Source organism: Gopherus evgoodei, unplaced genomic scaffold, assembly GCF_007399415.2.
Source record: "Gopherus evgoodei ecotype Sinaloan lineage unplaced genomic scaffold, rGopEvg1_v1.p scaffold_45_arrow_ctg1, whole genome shotgun sequence".
Lineage (NCBI taxonomy): Eukaryota > Metazoa > Chordata > Testudines > Testudinidae > Gopherus > Gopherus evgoodei.
The window spans coordinates 1466627-1475227 of NW_022060066.1; the positions used below are offsets into that span (position 1 = coordinate 1466627).

The window sequence follows — 8601 nt, forward strand, 5'->3', positions numbered from 1 at the left end:
GTGGAATCTCCATCCTTAGAGTTTTTTAAGGCCTGGCTTGACAAAGCCCTGGCTGGGATGATTTAGTTGGGGATTGGTCCTGCTTTGAGCAGGGAGTTGGACTAGATGACCTCCTGAGGTTTCTTCTAACCCTAAACTTCTATGATTCTATGATTCACAGACATTCAGCTCAGGTCAAAAGGCAGCTCCATAGCACCCTGCCAATTCACACCAGCTGGGAATCTAACCTGTTGATCCCATGGGAATGATGCAGATTTGAGCCAGCTTGGAATCCGGCCTTTCATTTTGATTCAATCTCTCTGTTGTATTGGCAACCAATGTGAATTAACCATGTAAAAATGGGCCTGCAGCATTGCACTAGGGCCGTTCCCTCTGCTACTCAAATACTAACCTTCACCCTTCTCCTTCCCTCCACAGGCATTACACAATTTACTGAGGAAGAAAAGGTCCAGTCGAACCCCCATGACCGATTTCCTTTTCCTGGGATTCTGTGACATTCAGGAGCTTCAGATTTTGCACTTTGTTCACCTGGCAGCCCTGGTGGGGAATCTTCTTATCATCACAGTTGTAGCCCACGAACACCATCTTCACTCTTTGATGTGCTTTTTCCTGGTCAGCTTGTCCTTCATAGACCTTTGCCACATGTCTGTCATAGTCCTCAAATCCACGGCCAATTTACTAACCAGCAGCAGATCAATGTATTATTCTGGATGCATTGCCCAAGACTTTCTCTTTGTTTTCTTTGCTATATTTGAGCCTGCCTTACTCTCTGTCATGGCATATCCGTGATACGTCGCCATCTGCAAACCACTGAAGTATGAGAACATAAGAATGGCCAGATTGGGTCAGACCAAAGGTCCATCTGGCCCAGTATCCTGCCTTCTGGCAGTGGCCAATGCCAGGTGCCCCTGAGGGAATGAACAGAACAGGTAATCATCAAATGATCCATCCCCTGTAGCCCATTCCCAGCTTCTGTCAAACACAGGCTAGGGACACCATCCCTGCCCATCCTGGTTAATAACCATTGATGGACCTGTCCTCCATAAAGTTAGCTCTTTTCTGAATCCTGTTATAGACTTGGCCTCCACAACATCCTCTGGCAAAGAGTTCCACAGGTTAACTGTGCATTATGTGAAGAAATACAGCCTTTTGTTTCTTTAAAACTTGCTGCCTATTAATTTCATTTGGTGATCCCGAGTCTTTGTGTTATGAAAAGGAGTAAATAACACTTCCTTATTTACTTTCTCCACACCAGTCATGATATCCCCCCTTAATCATCTCTTTTCCACACTGAAAATTTCCAGTCTTATTGATCACTCGTCATACAGAAACCGTTCCATACCCCTAATAATTTTTGTTGCCCTTTTCTGTACCTTTCCAATTCCAATATATCATATTTTGCAATGGGACGACCAGATCTGCATGCCGTATTCCAGGTGTGGGCATACCATGGATTTATATAGAGGTAATACCATATTTTCTGTCTGTAAGCCGGTCGTGTCGGGGCCCGTCCCTCTCAGGCGCGGCGGGGAGCCAGGGCGCCTCCTAGCACGCTGCAGTCCGGGTAGGCTGAGCCCCTCTGCAGGTGTTGAGGGGGGTACAGGGTCTGCAAACACGGTAGAGCCCCGACCCTCTGGCCGGGGTCGGGGCTCTCAAAGTAAATAAGCCCCAGCCCTTGGACAGGGCGGGGCCGTAACAGTTCAAGCTCAGGCCTCTAGCGGGGCTGAGCAAACACAGTATCAGCCCAGGCCCTTGGCAGGGCGGGGCAGTAGCAGTTCAAGCTCAGGCCTCTAGCGGGGCTGAGCAAACACAGTATCAGCCCAGGCCCTTGGCCGGGCGGGGCAGCAAACACAAGTCTAGTTAGCTCTGGCCCTCTGGATCAGGACAGAGCAGTGGCAAAGTCAAAGGGGGCCCAGCCCTTGGTTCGGGCGGGGCACCAAACACAAGTCTAGTTAGCTCCGGCCCTCTGGCTCAGGGCAGAGCCATGGCAAAGTCAAAGGGGGCCCAGCCCTTGGTTGGGGTGGGGCACCAAACACAAATCTAGTTAGCTCTGGCCCTCTGGATCAGGGCAGAGCAGTGGCAATAGGCGAGAAGAGGGGGAGTCTGCCACCCGGTCACGGGTGGCAAGGGGAACGCAGGCCCTCCCACTCCACTGTGTTCCAGCCCGGGGCCCTAGCAGCGGTCAAGACCTGCTGCGGTCAGTGGGGATCCTGGCCGCAACACATTGACATGGGTTCGGGCACTTCAGGAGCCAAACCAGGGTCGGCTACTCGTGGGCCACTTCCAACCTCCCCCTCTCTGGGTACCTGGTCCTTGCCAGCATCGTCTGGGGGGTCCCAGACCATGGGCTCCTCCGGGTACCGGTCGTGGGGAAGCTCAGGCCACTCCTCGGGGTATCGGGCACACGGCAGGTCAGGCCGACGTTTCTCCGGGTACCGGGTCTGAGGCAAGTCCAGCCAGCGCTCCTCTGGGTAGTGGGTGCAGGGCAGGTCCAGCCAGCGCTCCTCTGGGTAGTGGGCGTGGGGCAGGTCCGGGCAGTGCTCCTCTGGGTAGTGGGCGCGGGGCGGGGCAGGTCCGGCCCGGCGGGAGCCCGGGCACCAGCGTCTGTCCTCTCCGGCAGCCTGCGCCCAACTGAGCGCTGGGGCCGGGCTTTTATACTTCCTGTCCCGCCCCTTGACTTCCGGGGGGCGGGGACAGGCAGTGCTGGCTCTGCCCACTGAGGCACCTGCTCTGGCTCGTCCCTCTCAGGCACGGCGGGGAGCCAGGGCGCCTCCTTACACTGTCTTATTATCTATTTCTTTCCTAATGATTCCCAACATCTTGTTAGCATTTTTGATGGCCACTGCACATTGAGTGGATGTGTTCAGAGAACAATGACTCCCAGATGTCTTTCTTGAGTGATAACAGCTAATTTAGACCCCATCATTCTATATGTCTAGTTGTATGTTTTTCAATGTGCATTATTTCATATTTATCAACATTGAATTTCATCTGCCATTTTGTTGCCCACTCACTGAGTTTTGTGAGATCCTTTTGTAGGTCTTCGCAGTCTGCCTGGGACTTAAATATCTTGAGTAGTTTTGTATCATCTGCAAATTTTGACACCTCACTGTTTACCCCTTTCCCCAGATTGTGTATGAATATGTTGAATAGAACTGGTTCTGGTACAGACCCCTGGTGGACACCACAATTTACCTCTCTCCATTCTGAAAACTGACCATTTTTCCTACCCTTTGTTTCCTATTTTTTAACCAGTTACTGCTGCTCTCTATACCTCAATGTCCCCATTTATATAATGGAGACTCAGTCCTTTAAGAGTCAATGGGGCCAGACCCCCAGCTGGTGGGAGTGGGCAGAGCCCAGGTGAGGTCAGTGTGTCAGTGTGTATGGGACAAATCCAGAGGTGAAAAATCCAACGGATGCTGCAGCCATGTCCCAACAGCACAGTCCATCCCTTGGTGCATAAATTACCCCAATGGGGGCTTCAGTCTTCTCCCTTTCCCACAATGAAGCTCCTCCAGGCCTGGCCCTCATGTCTCTGCTTGGCTCACAGTGTTGTTATACATTGAGGCACTCATTAACGGGGGCTGCCATGATGTGCTCCCCTTTCCCCATCTTGTGTGTGCTACAGAGATCCAGCAAGTACGGGTCAGAGTCAGAGACACAACATTGGACTAGAGTCCCTTGAGGAGAAAGACTCCAGATTCTATACCTTGCCCCCGTGAGTTAGCTAATATGCTAACATTGGGTCAAAATCATAGCCAGTCCCACCTAGCCTGTTCCCCCATCCCTCTGTTTAACTGGAGCCCATTATTAAATATTGCTTCCCTAGGTAAGTATTTACAGACTGGGATTAAGTCACTCCTGTCCCTTCTCTTTCTTAAGATAAATTTATTGAGCTCCTTGAGTCTATCACTCTAAGGCATATTTTCTAATCCTGTAATCATTCTCGTGGCTCTTCTCTGCACCTACTCCAGATACAAGGGCTGGAGAAAATGCCTCCAGGGAGAGACTTAATGAGCGCCAAATGTTTAACGGATCAAACAGAAGATTGAGAGGTGACTTGAATGCAGGGTAAAAGCACCTTCCTGGGGTGAAAATATCGGCACAATAAAGGGATCTGGAATGGAGCAGAAACTGGAAGAACAAGAACAAGAACAAGAAGGCTGGAAGTTGAAGCCAGACAGTCAAGTGAGAAATTAGGCATCACTGTATAACACTGAGGGTGATTAACCCCGGGAATCAATTCCCAAGGGAAATCTCCATCACTTGGTGTCTGCTGGAGGCACTTTTGGAAGGTGTTTTAATCAAACACAAGTTATGTGGCTCAATATAGGGGGAACAGGGGCCATTTAAAGGCCAGTGCTACACAGGTCAGATAGGAGACTCTATAGGTCATCTCTGGCCATAAAACCTTTGAAGCTCCAGGTCTGTTTACACAGGTTCTGGAACATAGCTGCATGACTCCTAATCTGGATTTAATGTTTGACTCCTGTTTGGTTTTGTCTTTTCTACCTCATTTGAAAGAGCTGTCAGGATGTCAGGTCTTGGGATCTGACATGAACTTGAAACTACAAAGTGTAAATCGGATGAGAAGAAAGGGCAGGTGGCACAGGAGTCAGTCTGCATGTGCTGATTGCCCTGGCTTGGCTGCCTAAAGAATAGACCAGAAGATTCACTGGAGTTTTATTAATCCAACAAGAATATGAAGATAAAACATCAACCATGGGAAGAAAAATGAATCTAGCACTGGCGAGACGAGACTAACTGTCGTCCCTGACCACCAGGTTTCCCATCGAGAGGACAATTGGAATGTGGGACAGCACACACCCATTTGGCCAGGCATAGCTGGTGACACAAAGTTGGAATAAAATTGAAAATGATTGCGGTTTGTTACATCTTGGTGTGTCAACAGAGCATGAGGGAGCTAGGAACACTATTGACCTGGGGACCTAATGCTGGCCCATTGTATCCAATGAAATGGTACCAATTTACAGTAGCTGGAGATCTGGCCCACTGACTCCAGTGTAGCTACTGCTGATTCACACAAGCTACTGATTGGTCCATTGACCTCAATGGAGCTACAACAAATCCTCACCTACTGGTTCTAGACATCTGACCCCAATGGGGCTGTGACTGATTCACACCAGCTGGGGACTGGCCCATTGATTCCAATGGGGCTATGGCTTATTTCCACCAGCTGCGGTCTGGACCATAGATTATAAAGCCAGGAGGGAGCATCTGGCACATGCTGCCTGACCTCCGGCACATCCTAGGCCAGAGAACCTTCCCCTTGGCTCCTGCACTGAGCCCAGCTCCACATGCTGAAACAATAACATTCATTTCCGGGGTCTGACGTTAAGGAAGGACCAGAGACAAAGAGATGGAACAAGAAGAAGAAGTACTGGATCCAAGCATAAGGTGTAAAACACCCCAGCTAAGTGAATTGATGCTGCAGTCACAGCCAGGATTCTCCCCATGGAATATTGCTATCACCACAGAGATCGCATCACATACCTAACGGGTCACTGATGTACAATGGCACCTCACCCAATGGCACCCCACCCACCCCTCCAAAGTTACAGTCACAGGAACCTTTCAATAGGTCCACTCAGAGAGTCATTACAGGCATTGGACGGGACAGACAATCAGCTGTTTGGGGCAGAAACCTTCTTTTAATTCTGTCTGTGCAGCTCCCAGCACAATGGGGTTCCGGGTCCATTACTCTGGTCACTGGGAATACAAATTAACAATGAGATAATAATCTATTCTCAATTATCAGCGACTCATAATTATTGGTCATTAAGTCCTTTCTGGATGGACTAACTATAGAGATAGCAAAAATTATTTGACTCAACCATTTTACCAAGGAGCAAAAGGGGTGTTTGACCAAATCAGGAATGTTTTCAGCAAAATATCATTTTTGTGGACAATTTCCAGTTTTCCATTGAAAACGCAGAAACTGAACATTTTTCAATTTTTGGAAAAAATACCTGTTTAAACAACTCTGTTTTCAAAAACAATTTTTTTTAGCATAAATGTTTTTAAAGCAATCATTTTTACCAAAAACTGAACATTTTAACCAAACCCTGAAACATTTGACACAGAGTAGTTTTTGAAACTGAACATTTTAAACAAACAGTAGACACTTTTGCCAAAAACTGAAAAATTTCACCCAAAATGCTTTCTGAAACTGATGATTTTGATCAAACCATGGATGTTTTAACTAATAACTTAATATTATTACAAATAACTATTTTTGAAAAAATATTTTTGGGTTTTATTTTTGTTGTAAAAAGCAAACCAAACAAAAAAACCTAAAAGATTTTTGTGGGATTTTTTTTTTCTACAAAACAAAGCTTTTATTTATTTCATGTGAAAATAATTGGCATTTTTCAACCTATTCTGAGATTTCTGCAATTAACAAAACAGTTTCATAATAAGAGATGACATACATAGACTATGGATATATCACTGTGGGGTTCCTGGGAAGCCTCTTGGATTGATGTTGCACAGGTCCAAATTTCAAGCTAGCGAAGAAGGAGTGTTTGTCATAACTCTGTTACCCATTCTTTCTCCTAATGGGAAAATGACTCAGAAACTGTTGACTATTTGTCTAAAAACTGAAAATGGACTTCTTTTCATTTTTTAACATTTTTCAGCAAAGAAAAAAACCAAACTTTTATGCCCCAAACTCAAAAATGTTACACACAATATTGCTGAAAACTGAAAAATATTCAGACAAACTTAGAAAAAAAACTTTCTGATTTGGCAACTGAAAAAACAATCCCTTACACACACACACACACACACACACACACACGAGTTTTCCTTTCGACTGGGTGTGGAACCCAGGAGTCCTGACACCTACCCCCTTGCTCTCCCAGCTAGACTCCCAGAATCAGAGACAGAAGCCTGGATTCCTGTCTCCCAAGCCAGTGTACCTGCCCTTCACCTACCTAGCTCCTAGCCAGGGCATTTCAGAGCTCCCCTTTCACACCCTTATTCCTCAGGCTATAGATGATGGGGTTGAGCATGGGGGTGATGATGCCATAGAACACGGGCAGTGCCCAGTCCTGCTCCTGTGAGTAGGTGGAGTTGGGGCGGATGTAGGTGAAGATAATGGTGCCAAAGTAGAGACTAACCACAGTCAAGTGGGAGGCGCAGGTGGAGAAGGCCTTGAGATGCCCTTCCCTCATGCGGTTCCTGAGAATGGCCATTACAATGTACACATAGGACACCCGGGTCCCCAGGAAGGAGCCCGGATCACGGCACCCCTCAAGGCGAAAGTGAAAGCCTGGCTGGCCCGGGAGTCAGAGCAGGAGAGCTGGAAGAGTGGGGGGATGTCGCAGAAGAAGTGGTGGAGGACGCTGCCCCGGCAGAAGGACAAGATGGACCATCAGGGATGAGTGCACGGCCGAGTTGGTCAAACCCATGACCCAGGCAGCTGCAGCCAGCAAGGCACACACCTGCCGGCTCATGAATGCGCCATAGTGTAGCGGGTGACAGATGGCGACGTAGCGGTCATAGGCCATGACCCCCAGTAGCAGGCACTCGATCCCCCCAAAGGAGATGAAGAAGAACATCCGGGAGATGCAACTAGCCCACGAGATGGATCTGTCCCCCGACAGGTAATTGGCCAGCACCTTGGCACGGTGGAGCTGGTGTAGCCGATGTCCACAACGGAGAGGTTTCCCAGGAAGAAGTACATGGGCGTGTGGAACTGGGAGTCCAGGCTGACCAGCAGTAAGATGAGCACATTGCCCATCAGGGCCACCAGGTAGAGAGATGGCTGTGAAGACCCCAAAGAGGACAAGCTGCTCCACTGGGTTGCTGGAGAGACCGAGGAGGATGAATTCGGTCACTGAGGTCTCATTCTCCCTCCCCATTGGCTCCAGGGGATCCATTCCCTACAAGCAGAGAAAGGTCAGTGGTGTGAGAGTTGGGTTGAGACATTTATCCTCCTTATAAGCTGAACTGTAAAGAGTGAGGGAAAGTCCCTGCACCGTCACAGCAACCTACACTAACAGCGGTGGATGGGAAAGGTATGAAAAGGAGATGGAGACTGAATCAGCTCCTGCAAAAGGCCTCCTGGTGTCCCTCAAGGCCTGTGACAAGCTCAAGTCTGAGAAACAAGAGAGATGTGGGGCCAGAAATCAGTGAACCAAAACTGAGTGTTGGAAACTAGCCTAACTGGGGTACAAATCAGTGGGGCAGCAGCCGTTCCGCCCACTACTCCCTTTGGGGGCTTTCACGACAGAGACGCTGGTGGGAAATGAGGAAGTGCAGATGGGGGCTACTGGAGTCAAATTCTCTATCAGAGCTGCTCCCCACCATCCCTGGGACCCCGGGTCTTCATCATCCTGATCCTGAGATATGTCCTGGCCAGCCCGGGCCAGAGAGAGGGACCCAGATGACATCATCACCCCCTGCCTGCTCCAGAGAACCCCAGACACCACCCAGGATGAAACGGGATGGACTTTAAGAGCAGCAGCTCTGACAACAGCAGCTCCATCTCATCCCAGCTCACCTCTCTCCCCCGAGGTTTGTTATCACCAGCTCAGATACCATCTCAGAGACTGGCAGAAGGAGGGGGGGGTT

General features: G+C 48.8%; 1 pseudogene; it reads right to left on the minus strand.

Moving 5' to 3' along the window:
• Positions 1-6959: 6959 nt before the first annotated feature.
• On the minus strand, positions 6960-7889 carry LOC115642788 (annotated as a pseudogene).
• Between the last annotated feature and the right edge of the window lie 712 nt (positions 7890-8601).